The sequence below is a fragment of the Rhincodon typus genome, chromosome 3 (assembly GCF_021869965.1).
Source record: "Rhincodon typus isolate 14 chromosome 3, sRhiTyp1.1, whole genome shotgun sequence".
Taxonomy (NCBI): Eukaryota; Metazoa; Chordata; class Chondrichthyes; order Orectolobiformes; family Rhincodontidae; genus Rhincodon; species Rhincodon typus.
The window spans coordinates 20,806,388-20,824,560 of NC_063334.1; the positions used below are offsets into that span (position 1 = coordinate 20,806,388).

At 39.1% G+C, this 18,173-nt stretch overlaps 1 protein-coding gene across 5 annotated transcripts in view; it reads right to left on the reverse strand.

Annotated features, from left to right (window-relative positions):
• adgrl3.1 (adhesion G protein-coupled receptor L3.1) overlaps positions 1–17,557 on the reverse strand; it is a 607,182-nt gene extending 589,625 nt beyond the window's left edge. For all 5 annotated transcript variants that reach the window (XM_048595033.1, XM_048595030.1, XM_048595031.1 and 2 more), the window contains exon 1: positions 16,672–17,557. The gene's annotated coding sequence lies outside the window, so the exon portion shown is untranslated. The remainder of the gene's footprint in view (positions 1–16,671) is intronic.
• Positions 17,558–18,173: the final 616 nt, after the last annotated feature.

Here is an 18,173-nt window from a genome sequence, read left to right on the forward strand (position 1 = left end):
TGAACCCCAAGATCCCTCTGCTCCTCCACACTGCCAAGAATCTTTCCGTTAACCCTGTACTCTGCTTTCAAATTTGTCCTTCCAAAATGAATCACCTCACACTTTTCAGGGTTAAACTCCATCTGCCACTTCTCAGCCCAGCTCTGCATCCTATCAATGTCCCCTTGTAACCTAGAACAGCCCTCTGCACTATCCACAACTTGACCCACCTTTGTATTGTCCGCGAACTTACTAATCCACTCTTCCACTCCTACATCCAAATCATTTACAAAAATCACAAATAGAAGAGGACTCAGAACTGATCCTTGCGGTACACCACTCATAACTGAATAGTTATTGATGTTTCAGAAAATGCAGCAAGGTTCAACCCTCTCTACAAATATTCTGTTTGTCAGAATCAAACTTAGTTTTTGTTTAGTCCAATAGTATAAAGTCAACCATGTAATTCTGGCATCAAGTATGCAACAAAATCAACTTGGAATTCATTATATTCTAAACTCTAATTTTGCAGGATAATTACATCATTATTCAGTATTATGTTTGCAGACCAGGTGTCTAGTGACGCTAGAAATCATGAAACTAGTTTGCGTATATGTTGCTATCTTTAATTTAAGCAGCTGAATGAGCTCTTGGTATGTGCCTAAATTAGCTGAGGCTCTGGGACTTACCTTTTGCCCAGACTAATCCCACAATGCACTGAACTGCAAATAAAGTGCACATTTAAGTCTATTATGTCTATTAAATAAACCTTTGGAGCTTCCCCACTTCAATTTGCACAGAAACAAGTTTTCAGATTAGGATTAATAAAGTGGCCATTAGCAGCTGCTGCACAATGCATGGAAGAGAATGAAAGTGATCAGGAAATTCAATCTCATTGAAGTGCTGTAGTCATCAATCCTGTAAAACACACTAACTACTCAGCACTCTGATTGGCTCCTGTCCATCCTTTCAAACTTGATTGACGATATCCTGGACAGCAGGATGCTGCTGAGCTAATCCAACCCATAGGCAAAGATCAGTACCCTTTTAATTAAAAAGTCAAGTTTCTACACCAAGTGAATAATGCCCTGTAAAATGTTGACAGGAATGATTAAATGACATTAATATACTAACAACTAGAAATGAACTGATGCACTTATTCAGCAGTCAACCTCAGTCCAGTGTGTATGCTTTGTATGTTGCTACTTCTTTTTAAACGTTCTCCTCTCAACATCCTGCACATCACCCAAGCGTGCAACTTGGTGGAAGATATAAATTCACATGTGGTGTGGTCACCGTCTGATATAATGGGCATTATGTAGGTCCTAATTTTGACATAGCTTGTCAGTAATCTGTTTGACTATGTACACTTCACACCAGATGCCCTTGTGTGTGCACACACAATGACCAGAAACTGAATACTAATTAGCTTCAACCCCTACTCCCAAATTCCAAACATGAACAGTCATGATGCCAGCCCTAACTGTTTTAGTCTGACAATTATAAAATCTGGGGCTGGTCTTCAAGCTCTGAAAGCCAAATTGAAAAGTGTCTCAATTAGTTCAGAAATTCTTCATTTAATATTCCAACATATGACAGACTGTTATCAATCAACTTCATTAACAGAGTCCACAAGATATGCTGGTTTTCCATTTTAATCATACATTTTTTTAAAAGACCCAATCAGTGAGCTATCTCATTCATTAAGTCTGAATGTTTGAGTGTTTATAAGGGCCTTTTTGTTACTAAAAATTGGAACTGAACAGCTTTTTTCTTAGTAGAAACATTTTGAAAGGATTGAGATTTTAAAAACTGCAAAAAAAAGCATTTCAGTGCACAGAGAAATCAAGTTGCCCATAGCTCTCTTTTTTTTTCCTTTATTCATTCATGGGATGAGGGCATCACTGGCTCAGCAGCACTAATTGCCCAGAGGGCAGTTAAGAGTCAACCACATTGCGATGGGTCTGGAGTCACATGTAGGCCAGACCAGGTAAGGATAGCAGATAACCAGGTGTAGAGCTGGATGAACACAGCAGGCCAAGCAGCATCGTAGGAGCAGGAAGGCTGATGTTTCAGGCCTAGACCCAGTTTTCTTCCCCAAAGGATATCAGTGAACCAGATGGGTTTCTCCAACAATTGACAATGGATTCACAGTCATTGTTAGACTCTTAATTCCAGATATTTATTGAATTGAAATTCCACCTGCTGTGGCAGAATCTGAACCTGGGTCCCTAGAATGTTATCTGGGTCTCTGGATTAACAGTCCAGCAATAATACCACTAGGCCATTACCTCCCCAATCACCTGCCCTACGCTAAATGTTTAACTGAATTCTCTTAAAAGCACTCATTATATTTAATTCATACACACTAAGGTTAGTTTAAGCAGGAGGCTGTTGTGAGCAGTTAGTCTAATTCTTGCACCAGTTAAACACACTTGCCAAGGTTATTACTATCATTACAGAAAACCTCAATGCCTGTAGTATCAACGCACAATAATGTAATTCTTCTGTCAACTTATCTCATCTGTATAACAATGTCACAGAGTAGATCATATAGGAACTCAATTATAAAATGTTGGGCTCTCCCAGCCCTCCATAGTATACAAAGTTTTTGTCGCAAAATCAGGTGTAAAGTTGGCAGTTATCGCGTACAATATAAAACCAGCAGACCATTCAATTCCTCGAGCTAGCTCCGTGGCTGATCCTCTGGAACTAGATCCTGAACCTTAAATCTTCCCAATTGGACTCTATATTTCTCAATATGCATCGCTAGCAAGAATCCATTGTTTGTCTTGTTGTGCCACAATGGTTAATACATTCGCTAAAATTCTATTAATAATCCTTCTCTTCATCTGAAACATTCAACTACCACCACATACTATGAAAAGGATGCACTGCAAATGGTCCTCAAGATCACTTGACAGAGCCTGCTCAAAGCTGTTCTCCATTCCCAATTACTTCCTTTTTTGCCTTTACCAACCAGGTTACGCTAACCCCAGAACTGACTTCCATTCTGAGGCAAAGGATTACACTGGAGTTTTCGTTCCCGACAGCTGATGTTCCAATCATCTTCAAGTTCTCAGAAATTCTCTCTCCTCAATATGAGCACAAGCTTCCATTCATGTTCTGCATGCTGAATAGGGTCAGTATTTTCTCTGTTTCTCGTGCAGGGCTCCTGTCTCTCAGATCATTGAAGACTGACTTTGCCCGAGAGTTGTAAATATATCTTAGAAAAGCTGTAACTTGTTGATATAATTAAAGCCCATCTCTCTGGTAATGAACTACATGATTGCTGTATTCAAGTAGAAATGCTTATCAGCTATTTTTGAGATCCCAATTATTGCAATATTTAGACAGGTTCAAGTCAAACCATTTATAAAAGTGAGCATCTTTAATACCTTCCTGCAAGACTTGCAAACTGACAGTCAATCTGCACGCAGCACTAATGCACTTGCCATTCCCTACATGTGTAAATATCTTGCATGTTCTCGGCAAATCTCTTGACTTGGGCTTCTCTCATCCACAAAGCCCTGGCATGTTGTCATGCAACATCAGACCCACATTATTTTTTTTCATTTTACTTTAAATTAGAAAGGACAGTCCCAAAACACAATCTTATAAATTTTGCTCTCAAGAAGGAGGTGGCTAGACCTCTTGTGACTAAAGGGACTGAGAGATACATGGAAAGGACGGGATTAAGGCATTGAGCTCAATGATCAGCTATGATCGTATTGAATAGTGGTGTAGGGTCAAGGGTTCAATGGTCTGCTTGTGCTCCTAGTTTCTATGTACTGTAACAGAGGACTGACTCTTGGAAAAACAGATTCTCATCCTTGTGGCCATGGTGGTTCATCATTTGTTTAGGAAAATTCTAATGCAGCCACAGGTACATACAGGGTACTTTAATATATTTTTCCAAAGAATAAACTTCACGATAGTGAGAGGAGTGCATACATACCTTAATGGGCCTTTCTTTTTTTTTAATGAGGTGTGGACATTGCAGGATGCCTCAAGCATTCTGGCCCATCTCCAAAAGCCATGAAGATAGTGATGAGCTGTCTCTTGAGTTGCTGCTGCCTGTGTAATGGAGGTACTCCCATACTGATATTAGGAAGGGAATTCCAGGACTTTGACCCAACAACATTGAAGGAATCACAATGTAGTTCCAAGGCAGGGAACGGAGCAATTGGAGGTGGCAGAGTTCCCATGGGTCCGCTGCCTCAGGCCAGACTAGACAAGAACAGCAAATTTCCTTCTCAAAACAGGGCATTAGGGTACCCAATGGGTTTTTTGACAATTGTTTTCATAGTCATTATTTCTAACACCAGCACTTTGTTACAGATTTTTCACCTGAATTTGAATCTCACTAGCTCCTATCTGAATGCCTTTCCCCTGGGCATTAGACTGAGCCTTTGGGTTACTAGTCCAGTGACATTACTACTGTGGCACCATCTCCACCTGATGATTACCAACTGCACGTGTCTGACTCCCAGAATCGCACTCTCATACATTAATAGACATTTCAATCTTATTCTAATTGAATACTGATTTCAAAATTTCATAATTCCAATATGAATCAGTGTGAAATAGTAACACTGAGAGCTCCATGGGCTATTTTAACAGATAAAAATCTTGTGGTTCACTTGCACTATTTGAAATACCTCAGCAAACTGTTCATACTCGTGAAATTAAGCAATGACCTGTTGCTGCATGGAGCTCAGTCAGGATAATTAAGAAAAAAACTATACACCCCAAAATTAGCAAACAGACCACAACACATCCTCAAAAAACTGGTTCAGCAGCAGGCCATAGTATAGTTTCTCTAACTGCTGAGAGAATGATGGGATTCCCCACAATTTGTCATAACAGCTCCCTCTGTTGCTAATAAAGCTATGTATCTCTGATGGGGCCAGACAATGAATTGGTAATTTCAATCAGCCTATTTTTTCAAATAGTACTGCTTTTAGGTTCAGCTCAATATGCTACAACGAAGCAGCTAATACTGCAGTATGAATCCATTAGCCTCTATGGCAGCAAGCTCTTGATTTAGATTTTGTTTCCTTCAGCAATTAAACAAAGTGCCTCAGCACATTTTCACTTTAAAAGAAAATGCTTAAAGCTGTTGACTGAAGTACATGAGCCAGATTTGGCCTCAATGGATTGTTGAAAACCCAATAACACATTGGAGCTCATTACTAGCTCACGCTTGTGGTGCGATAATCCTCCACATTGTCTGTAATTTAAACAGCACCACTGTGCATCTTGTATGTAATAGTTGGCTAGTTTTATCATACATTATCACACGTTTCAAGATCAATTTCCTGGACACTTTACATCCACTTGCTCTCCACCATCTCTGCAGATTAGAACTCAAAATACTGAACACACATAAGCATGTATCCACTTTGGTGAATAATCTAGCTCTGTAACATTTGTTTTGAACTCAGCAGTTGAGTAATCAGACAGGCTTCATCATGAATCAGGTGAAGTCATAGTCATCTTACTTTACCAGATGCTCAATGATAGCAGGTGTTCAATACTACATTCATCCAAAGAGTCTGCTTGAAAGGATTTTAATTTCTTAAATAGATACTTGTTTTTGACAAAACCTATTTGACAATCCAAGACAAAATGCACCACAATTACTCCAATGACCAATCAAGGTTTCAGAACATTTTAAGAAAAAAACTGAACCAAAGATAATACCAAAAACAAAAAATAACCAAAGAGTTGTGGATGCTGAAAATCAGAAACAACATCAGAAACTGCTGGAAAAACTCAGCAGTTCTGGCAGTTTCTGTGGACAGAAAGTAGAGCTAACGTTTTGGGTCCAATGACCCTTCTTCAGACTGGACCTGAAACTTCCACAGATACTGCCAGACTCGCTGAGATTTTACAACAATTTCTGATTTTGTTTCAAAGACAATACAGATTAGGTTTTACTTTGACCATTCTGAAACGGATGTCTCCTTTTCTTCGCATCTCACAAAAATGAAAGGTTGCTTAACACATTGAATTATACATTTGAAAGCTGGAGAAATAAGTTTTTGTATCTCACTGAAATTTCAATCAAATAAGCCAACCACATAAACACAGCAGGATAAAAAGGTGGCAGCCTACTGAAGCTAGGAAAAGCCAAATGTTAACAGACTCAACAGCCCAATATGAGAAAACATGCAGCTAAATTAGTCTTCAGCTGTTTCCTTTGATAAGTTTCACACTAAAATGTGGCAAGTATTTTCATTTGTGATGCTAAATGCACCACAAAAGGCTTTCCAAGAAAATATGCACTGTTAAATACAAATAGGGCAATGGCCATTACCAATTCACTGAGCTCCATCAAGTTGCCTATCCACAGAATTTTACAACATAGGAGATCATGTCCATGCTGATTCTTTTTCCAAGAAAAAGTTAGATTCACTCTACTGCTCCTTCCCCTGCAAAAAGTACCAATATTTCCATTACAAACTTATATCCAGTTCTTCATGCAGCTGATCTTGCAGCTGTAAATTAATCTGCATAAGTATAAACTGTAAAAAGGAAGGCCGGGGAGGTGTTTGAAAGAAGGTACATTATCTCAGATATAACTGCCTCTCTGAACTCCTCCGCTACTTTGCGCCAAGTTAGAGATTGTGCAGTTTTAGCTGAGATGAATCCAGATTTCATCTGAGACAGAATGAATAGTACACAAGACAATAAAAAATAAACATAAGTAGCACAAATCGACAGTAGACAACGCTCCAAAACTGAACCTATTAAACCAGACACTAACAAGCAGTGATTCACACTTCAGACCTACTTAGATGCACTTTTGAGAATCAAGAAAATTGACAAAAACCATTGAGAATAAGTAATACATTTTTAAAAAAAAATTATCAGGTGCAAAGACGCAACCTACATGCTGAATTGGGGTGACAAAAAAAAACTCACCTACAAAACTAAAGTAAACACTTCTACTCATCATACAATGTTGAGATTTAATTGCATTTCAAATTTTACCCTTAAAAGCAAATACAGTCATGCATGAAGTGTTATACTTGTTCTGAACATGTGCATCAAGGAAACAATAACAAATTTGATACTTACAGCAATGTGGTAGATAGACCAATTTTAAATTCCTTATAATTTTGGCTCTTCAAGTTACATATGCATTGGACAGATAAAAAAAAATTATTCCCCTATTGAAAGGTTTGTAGACAATGATTCTAAAGATCCAGCTATTCTGACAACAGAAAGGATTTCAGTATTTTTTCCACTAATTCCATGAGTGACAAACAGCAACAGACAAAATAATGTATTTTGTTCCAAATAGCTGGGAGAAGATTAACACTGTTCTTTGATTGAGGAGATAAGGGGACTCAAGCCTCAATTAAATTATTCAACAACTACAAAAATTTCTAAGCTAAAAAAATTCAATTAAAGTCAGAATTTTCACTGAATTGAGTGGTAGAAATACCTCAACAATTCGTAAAAGACCGATATTGTGTGTGAATCAAATATTCATGACCTCTGTTCAACATGTATGCCACAATTATATAAATCGATCACCATTATGCCTTCATTTCAAATATCAAACGATCTAAGTCTACAGTTTACCCTGGAAGTGAGTTAACAACTGAGGCAAAAAAGCATTGGTGAAGACTAGAGATAGCACAATGTGGAGCTGGAGGATTCCAGCATCTGAAGTTCTTACTATCTCTTGGCAAAGATTAGATTTGATCGGTGAAAAAGTCTTAACCCTTCTCCCTCTTTTCTTAGGCAGTCCCTTGGGATTGAGGATGACTTGCTTCAACTCCAGTTCAATGAGTTCTAAATGGCTGGCAAGACTCTGCCACATGCAAGGCTTGATAGTTGGATAAACGGTGTATTTGTGCCTTCTTCTGACACTTTTCCTTCACTTCTGCATGCTTACTGTTTGTTTGGTCTTAAGCCAGGAACTTCCATGAGTCAGAAGAGATGTGAGTGTCTTCAGGACTGCTTTTAAGATATGACTAAAGCATCTCAACTGTTTTCCTGATGGCCTTCTGCTATGACAGAATTCAGTAGCATGCAATTACTTAGTGAGACTGTTCTGGGTATACAAGCTAGATGCCCTATCTAGCGGCTTTGAGTGATTCGCATCTTGACAGTGGGCAAGTTGTCTTGGGAAAGAAAGCTACTGCTGAACTTTTTTCTTGCTATGGGATTCAGAGGACTTTGCAAATACACCACCGCGGGTATTTCGCCAGTGATTTGAGGAGCCTGTTGCAGGCTATGTAAGTCTTTAAATAATGTGAGAATGAGATTCTGGTCCTCAAATATTCTTTTCTACAAATGTACGAAGACTGAGCTGGCACACTGATAGGATAATAAATTTCATCATCTATGTCAGCCTTTGCTGTCTTGGAAAATTTGGTCCATATTTTTTCCAGCATCTCACTATTGACCTGAATTGATGGGAGGAAGTGTCAAGATAGCTGAAAGAGGACCTTAATTTTCCAGGTGTTTTGTGGAAGTCCCACCTCCTCAGATATGTTGGAGAAGGAGTTAATAATGAACCTGAGACCACTTCTGAGTGAATACAAACACACAAAGCACCCTCTGCATACTGAAGCTCTATGATTGAGACTGGAGTGAAGTCTGCAGAGGTTGTACAGCTTTTCATCTGTCCCATGGATCATACCTATGCCTGTCAGTACTTTTTTAGAGGCAGGTTTCAGTATAGGATCATATAGTTTTCCTTTTAATCTGAAAGTCAGTCCCTTGAGTCTAGACCCTACTGCAAAGGGAAACATCTTTCATGCATCTACTCTAGTTAGCCTTTTAAGAATTTTGTAAGTTTCTACAAGATTACCTCTCATTCTTTTATATTCCATGAAATGCAGTTCCAGTCTGGAATCAGTCAATAGGTTCCACTGCACTCCTTTGATTGCAAGCATATCCTTTGTTGGACAAGCAAACCTGAACTGCACACAATACTTCAGGCCTGGTCTAATCAGATCTTCTTGCAATAAAGGCTAACATACCATTTGCCTTCTGAATGTCTTCTGAAATTCTGAAAAGCACCTGCATGCTCGCTTTCAGAGATTTATGAACAAAGACACCTAGGTCTCCCTGGATGTCAACATTACTCAATTTCTCAACATTCAAGAGACATTCTTTTCTTCCTACTAAAATTGATAAACTCAAACTTATCCACACTATATTCCATCTGCCATGGTTTTGCACACACTTAGCCTGTCAAAATCTCCCAAAACCACTTTGCGTTCTTCTTATAACTAACATTTCACCAAATTTTGCACCATCTGTAAACTTGGAAAATTACAATCTATTGCCAAATCCAAATCATGTCAGATATTGTGAACACCTGAACCCCCAGCATTGATCTTTGTTGACCAAACTTGTGTGTTGGATTTAATCCGAAAACTTCCAAAATCCAAATACATCCAATGTATCAACTCTGCTAGTAACATCCTCAAAAACTCCAAGTTTGTCATACATGATTCCCCCTTCATTAATCCGTTTTGATCTTGCCCAATAGGACTGCTATTTTCTAAACAGTCAATAATCATATCCTTCATAAAAGATTCTCATATTTTCCCTACTGCTGATATCAGGCTAACAAAATTAATCCCTATTTTCACTTACTTCCTTTCTTAAACAAAGAGTTTACATTTGCAATCTGCAGCCCTTATTGCAGAATTAATGGAATTCTGAAATATCAAACCGTATATCAACTATCACTGGAGCTTTCTCTTTCAATACTCTAAGGTGAAACATTGTATACTTAGGTTTTCTGTTGGATTTTTTGCCTGCAGGAATGTATGTACTTTTTTTGAAAACCAAGCAACAAATTCTTCAAATACTAGCCACTGCCTATCCAGCATCAAATCTTTTAATGTATTTTTTAAATCCACCACAGCCAACTTCTTTTTCAAATCTGAAGGAAGGTAAATATGAACATTTAAGCCTTAGTTTCAGATTGAACAACTTTGTCAAACTTAATGGAAAATTCTATCACTCAATGGTCACTCGTCCTTAAATGTTTTTCTTTAACATGACCATTCATTGGCTCGCTCTCATCACATAATACTAAATCTCAATGCCCACATTGGTTCCTCAACACATTGTTCCAAAAAAACCATCTCAAGCATTTCCCAGGAATTCCTCCTCCACAGTACTGGTGCTTATTAGATTTACACAAACTATAAGTAAATTGAAATCACCCATGAGCACTGATTTCACACAGTGAAAGATCATGTTTGTGGTTCCCCTTAGTTGGCAAAAACCACACAGACACTGGAAAGGAGTTCTTCAGCCACTGGAAGGTGGTGGAGAAGGAGAATCCTTGCAACGATCTTCCCTGTAGCTGCAGTTATTGTGAATTGGACTTGCTTCACTCATTAATAAAGTCATGAGCACAGTGTGCCTACATCAGTGGTGCGAGCCCGAATGGGGGATATGTTGTTGCGTAGCCAGGTCAGAAGTGTCTCATGGCCTTGTTTCAGAATGCCAGCAGAGATTCCATCTAATCCAAAGGGCTTGTTGTATAACTGTCAAATGGCTTTTTAAACTCACTCTTGAATGCATTAGCACCAAGACCAAGCTGGAAAGGATATCAAGGAATGGAATGGAAGATATCAAGTCAAACTCCATCTCAGTTGAGTTCTTCAAACTATTCTCTCCAGCGAATACTAGCTGCCTCTCTGTCTTATTATAACTCAAATCATCCCAAAGCACCTTTAGCTAATAGCTACTTTTGAACAGTAGCATGGTAGTAATGTATGGTGACAGCAGTCAACTTATGCACAGCTAGGTCCTTTGAGTAATCAACTGAAAAAGATAAACTAACCTGTTCTTTTTCAGAAAAGGGCTGTTATTGAAAGATGGATAGGACGAAAACTAAAGAACTCTCCCACTTTTGGTTCTTTTCTGTTTGTCCTTAAGTCAGACAGCACTTCAATTAAATATCTTGTCTGAAATATGGCACATCAGATTCCCAAAAGTTGTCTTTCCTCAAACTTCTACGAGGAACTCCCTTGGCATTTACCGGTGTGCCAGCATAAAATTTGGGCTGAAGCTTCTGGAGTGGTTCTTAAACTCACAAACATTGAACTCAGTTAAGAGGTCTATCAACTGGTCCATGGCTGACATAAGGTTCAAAGAAAGAAAAAAGAATAAAGGAATGTGGTGGGTATACAGTTGCATATTGATTAAAAGAGGAACAAGTTATAGAGTCATAGTGTTGCACTATCAGGGCAAATTCAAAATTGCCAAATTTGAAAGGATTACAACAATCTTTATATCAGGTGCCGATTGATTAGCAAATTATTGTGAGATAGCAAGAACTGCTGATGCTGGAGTCTGAGATAACAAGGTGTAGAGCTGGATGAACACAGCAGGCCAGGCAGCATCAGAGGAGCAGGAAAGCTGATGTTTCGTGTCAGGACCCTTCTTCAGAAAATGTAGAAAATTATTGTATTTGGCCAAGATGTTGTCGTGCAGTAAAAAACAAGAAAACTATATGCTCCCTGTGTCTTTAGGGAATTAAAAAAAAAGGAGACTTGAATATATCCCTTTTGTTTGTATGAATGTGTTTCATTTCAAGCATAACATGCCACATTATGACCTTGATAGGACATTTGGTTTTGTGGCTATTAACGCAATCGGGATTGTTCCACAGGTGCAGCCTAGTTGAGTATCACACTTAACAACTGATATACTGCCTTGGATTTTGCAAGTACAGACTGGCTGCATTGTCAATGACTAAATGAAACTTGGCCAGAGTCAACTTATCAACCAAACAGCACTAACGTCCACTTCACAGAATCAGAATCAGAATCACAGAGCTGTTGTGGTGCAAAAGCAGGCCATTCAGCCCATCATATCTGCACAGGATCTCTGAGCACTTTAAATTAGTGCCAATTTCTTGCTTCTTTACAGTAACCCTGCTCAAATTCTTTAACTGATCCCTTGCAAATATCAGAACAATTTCTCCATTTCCATATCTGAAATTTATCCCTGAGCAAAACACCTTGAATTGTAGATTTACCTAACCACATTACTGAAATATTGTTTCCTCTTGGGCTGTTACTAGACAGTCGCAATGAGAAGACATATAGCTTCATTGCCCAACTAATAGTAAGGTACAACATTTAACCAATGCCAGCAGCTCTCTTCAGGTCCAGGTTAGTTCAACACAGAAGCAGAAGGAATTGCACTGTAGCATCATTTCAAATATTCCCGTATTCAATTGGGTAAAGAAACACAGTCCAGGAATTCCCTCCTCCTTCCACAATGACTCACCTTACAATGATGTCTACATTCTTTAAAAAGATTAATAATAAGTACATTTCTTTTCATCAGAATTACACAAGTATGATTTAATGTTCCTGCGCAAAATATTACAGAATACTGTCCAAAGACCAGAGAAATCCATGAATAGATAGATTATTAGGCAATTTGAGAATGACGTGAACTAAACTTGATTTAAGTCATCTGGTAAAAACTCTAATAATTACTGCCTTCTTCAGTTTCAGAACAGGGTTTGGAATTTTGGGTAGCTAATTTGTGTGATCCTTTTGTTAAAATTGATAGCATATGGAAGATCTAGTCAAAGAATTTGCAGCTTCACGGCATCACCTGAATTTAATGCTATAGCAGACAACAACTGATCCTTATTTTAAAAAGTATGAACATAGCAAACTGGAAATAAATTACGTAATCACTGACAAATCTTGAAACCCACAAGTAAATACTTCTAAGTAATTGTCTCGTCAGGAGTGAGGCTTCAAAGTTCTCCTGCTCAATGATTGCTTTAAGATAATGCAAGTGGGATCAAACCAAACTTAGAATATTTCAAAAGAAGATCATTGGTGATTGTTTGTGGGTTGCTGGGTGGGTTGGGCTGAGGTGGGGGGGAGGGGGGGTGCTGGTGGGGGTAGGTGGTGGTCAGTGGTATTTGGTGAAAGTGGGGCAAGGCATAACTCAAACTTTTCACCTTCTGAAAACCAGGAGAGAGGGCAAGTGTCACTATTTGGATTTTATTCACTGACCACTTGAAACCAAGTAAATTAATTCCAAATTAAACATACGGCACCTCGTATTTAGATTAAGAACCATGCAGCTCTGCAAAAGAAAGCCGAAAGAAAAACATGGATTAAATTTAGACAGACAAACACATATTAAAAACAAACACAGACAAACACATATCGAAACTACATTGATGATTAGTTTCTCTTCCAGCTCCCTCGAGTTGGAAAAACCCTATCCTCTCTGCAGCTGGAGAGTGAAATTTATTACTTCCATCTTCTCCCAAAAAATGTAAATCCATAGGAACATCTATCTCTGGCTACAGCTTATTACATAGAATAAACAGGTTTAAGATGTGACAGAAAAACAAATCCAATAGGAACACATCCCATTTTAAAATCACTGCAGCTCCATTTCAGTCCCTCAATTTGATAATATTCTTACCCAGTAACTAATTGATAGACTACCCTTCTGAAAATTTGTTGCTGGATCATGGTAAGATTAGGAGAGATTGCATCAATCAATGCATTAGGATGGGAAAGAAAAACTATATCTCTAAACTCCCCAATTCTTTGAAGTGGGTACCTAAATTGAGAGAGGAGCAGACACAAAATAATGCATTAAAGGTTATTGGCACCCCAAATCTAAACACAAATGTGTCATAAACGATTGGAGTTAGGATTTGAAAAGTGCGTGGCAATATTTCGATCAAATTTTAAGCCTGTCTCTACGCTGAACTTGGGCAATAAAATTCTTAGTACTTACTTCCAGAGCAAAACCACAAAACAAAGCCCACAAGAGCAGCCAAATATTTAATGTTATATAGTTCTTATAACAGCAGAAAGTTTGATGTAAAATCAGATTCCTCAATACACTAGAATGTCATCTAAGCATCATAACAATAAATAAAAGCAATCAACCAAAGCTACAATGACATACAGACTTAAGTCTATATTTTCAAAACAAAAAGTTTACAATTATCAACTCAGCTTAATTATAGTGCCATGTTGCAACCAAAGTCATTAAACATTGTCTGCAGTACAAGAAAACAAGGGCCCTATGCTCAATCAGCTTCAACAGACTCTTTCTGTTCCCCGCTTGTGTAAAGATATACATCACTCCGTCTTTTTGTAATAATGTCCACTTATGTTCTGAAAAAAAAAAGTATTTCCAGTATCTACTTTCTCTAATCACATTCAAAAATAATAGGGCCGTGCTTTTAAAACATCGGTCTTGCCAAATTAAAACAAAAAAGATTTACCAAATTGTAATTATGCTGGCACTATTAAAACTCATGTGAAAATTGTCGCAGGCTTATGGTAGAGAAGGAGACCATTCACCGTGCTGAGTCCGTACCAGTTTTTTGCAAGAACAACTCAATGAGTCCCACCCCTCCACCCTTTCCCAGTTTTCTTTTATCTTTGGTAATTGTTTTCCCTGTAAGGGGAGGGTTTCATTGTAATTGTGCTGAGCTTCAGCATCTTGATAAACGATTTGTTGTACACAGTTTCTGATCAAAATCCAAGTTTGGAATGCAACCTTACGTTAATGACAAAGATCATTCCTACAATGCAGAAAGAAAGCTATAAGGGTTAGATTGTCTCATCCTGCTCCTAGAAGGAGAAAGGAGCAAGACAGAGAAAAAATACAGTTTCTTGGATGAGAATTTTTTGGACAGAAGCATTTGCCAATACGAATACTTCACACTGTTAGCACCTGACTGAGCAGACGTGTAGGCTGACAAACTCTAAGGACGTAAAGTGGTTGCATATTAGAAGAAAATGTTTATTTTTTATGCAATTCAAGTGGCCCAGCACTTCACCATTAAACTTCAATGGTAATTACAGCAATTTGTAAGTCCCATCAACTAAGTGCAGTCTAATTTTCTAAATTGTACGCCCAACCCAGTTTGCCCCAAACAGATTTTAAACATCCTCAAAGCAGTCATTTCATCTTCTCAGAACCAGTACCTTTTCCCGAGGTATAAATGGAATTACAGTGCTGTAGTAACCAAATTCAGGTGCAATTCAGTCCATAAAATAATTCATTTTTATGCAAGTAGATAATTTGTTACCAATGACAAAATAAACTGACGGCCGATTCCTCATACCCAATTGATCACCGTAAAGAACAAAATAAGCTCCTTCCTTACACAGTTCAAGTAAACGAGTGGAATTTGCCTCCAGTTACAATCGATGGAATGACAGCTACTGCTGCAGTAATGGTGGAGAGTTTCCTTTTACAAAAAAGTTGGGGTGGAATACCTTCCAGCTCCCACTCAAAACCCGCTGGCAGTGAGAGCTATTCAGATCGAATCACCAAGATCCTTTTTTTTCTCTTCCTTAGACCCTTGCAGTAGCTTTAGAAAACAGGGTGCCATTGAAAAACCGCTAACAGGGTCAGCTGCTGATGGAATGCTTTTTAGTATTCAGGTTACCCAGCCAAGCAGAACATCAAAAAAAAACTCCAGCTCTTCGCTATTCTCACAGGCTTAAGTTAATGCAGAGTTACCAAGACAATACTGTTCCTCTGCTGAATAACACATACACTCGAAACTGCTGAGCAAGTAAACACCTTATCCAAACTGCCTCCACTGGTTACTTACTTAAAAGAAGCAATTACTCCGTCATGGACTAACGATGTTGTCAAAAAAATAAGGTAATAAGTGCAAGTGTCTCAATTTGATTATACAAGTCTCCCCCATATTTTAACATGCACATACGTTTCATCCCTCATTCATGAAGAAAATGTCTTAAGTGACCATAAATTTCATCTTGCGGACTGGGGAAGAGCTCATTCAACAGTTGAGAAATCTAGAAAGGACAGATTACACTCCTGGAGTGCGATCAGTCCATTCTAGATTTCTCCTGGAGTGTAATCCGGTCTCAACATTGTTTTAAAAGAAAACAGGAATTGAGATTTGTGTTTTTTACCAATACGGGTACTTGATGTTCAGGATCGCAGTACTGGGAATACTCCGCTATGACACAGGAGTCAATTCAATACAATCACGATAATAACTGGTTATAGAAATAAATTGGGACTCGCCAAAACCTACAGTCCCACACGTAGTGTGTGGTCGACTCCATCAGAAACCATCCCTTCCCCGAGTCCCACAATCCAACTGAATAAATTTCGAATATCCCAGGGCTGTGAAGTAAACCTTTCGTCTTTATTACTGAGTGTCACACTCCTTCAATACAAAACAGCATTCCGGGACTGGCGATTTCTGCACAGTAGCGCTCGTCATTAGAATAAGCGAGAGATTCGAAAATAAAATGCATCGTGAATCAGAATAACTCTTTCGCATACCCGAACATATGTTTTTGCATTAGTATTCCTAACATCGTGAAGGGACGTGATTTCTGCAGCTTTTACACGGGAGATCACACAAACACCATCGAGGAGAAATCCGTCGGAAAGGGAACACGGTCAATTTCCATTTGGAATATCGTGGAAATTAGGAAAGCAATTTCAACGTGCATTTATTAAAAAAAGCCCCAGAGCGAAAAGAAGCAGCCGACATTACAAAAACAAATTATCACGGCATTAAATAAAAACCTCAAACGAGCCTGGGCGATGAAGCGAAATGTAAGAACCATATGCGTGTAGGAAGCATGGCGATGCTCCATAATATATAGTGCGTGAGAGTGTGCAAAATCCTAATTTCTTTCTCCTTACCACACAACTAGGTTGAGTTCTCCTTGTAGGAAGCGAGCCCCGCTGGATAAGCTGCCTTGGTTCAAAAGCAGAGAAAACGCAGGCTAAAACCAGACCCCATTCATGCAGTCACCGAGGAACGGGGGCAGCCTCAAATCAACCCGAAAGAACAGCTCGCCTTCATTTCCCGTCTCTCTCTGTCTCTCTCGGTTTTTCCTTCTCGCCTTGGAAGAATTGTCCAAGTTGTGGAAAGGCGGTGGCTTATTGTCTGCAGTAAGTCTCCTTCAGTGGTGGAAGGTGCAGCATGATGTCCTTAGGAGCTGCCATTGGGGATGGATGGAGCCTCTGGGCGTCTCGCTGCTTTACTCCAGCATCTTCGTGTCCTCATCCCTCTCACTCCATTCTTCGGCTGGCAGCTCCGCCTAGTTCAGCCTCTCACTCCCAGGCACTTTCCCTTCGAAAGGTTAGGCGGATAGAAAAGACTTTGCAGCCGCCGCCAGCAGTCTGTCTCTCACTTTCTTTTCCCACTGACTCTCTTCATTTAGTTAACCCTGTGCCGCAGCCCAGAGTCTTTTCTTTAGCTTCTTCTTCTTTTGTACCCAATTATTTCTCCTTTTTTATTGCCCACCCTTATTTATCTTCTTGTCTCAGAAACTCAGCAAGCCTCAACACAATTCTATAGACCCCTCTCTATGCTGCTACACACAGATGAGGGAGAACGTCCTTGTTACACAAAGCTCTACCAGTTCTTTTTTTTTCCCTTCGTCTCTCTGTTATCGTTTTTTTTCTTAACCAATGCTTTATCTCGTTTTCACCCCTCTCCCCCGATCCAAACTCCCATAGATATAGAATATATATATATATATACACAAGCACGCGAAGAACAAGCAAAATGTTTCCTTATAAACAGAGCTCCGCCAAATGGCAAACCAATTTAAACCCTGCTCTGGTGCTGCTTTCAAAAAATAAGGAGGGAGACAGTGTAAATCCTGGCAGTGGATCAGCCGAGCAGGTTGCATTTCGGAACGAGTACTGGCAAATACAGCACTCGATACAATCTATCATTCTGCTAATGTTTCCGGGTAGCCACTTGACTGTATGCATCCTTATGCCTAGTCTCTTCTCCTTAATAAACACACAGATGGGGAAATACTTTTGTTTTAAAAAGAAACAAAATGTTTTGAACCAAAACAGGCGATTCCGTTTTAGTTGCCACGCAGATTGTGTCACTTTTTTTGGGTAAATGTGAACACATCGTTATTCTTACATTTTGCAGGACTATAGAGGCGACGAAATTAGCAATTTTTTTGCATTAATCACGGGAAGGTTGCAAACATGCATGGCAGGTCGACAGTTCAGTCCCCGTCGCCATGGAAACGCAATCCCTCCACACGACAATCTAATTCTGAATTCCACTCGCTTGTTTCTTTTTTTTGGGGCGGGGGCTTTGAGGGGGGAGAAAGGGAGAGGAAGAAAACACCGTTTCACTAAAGTTCTCACAACTTTGTCAGAGAATTCAAATC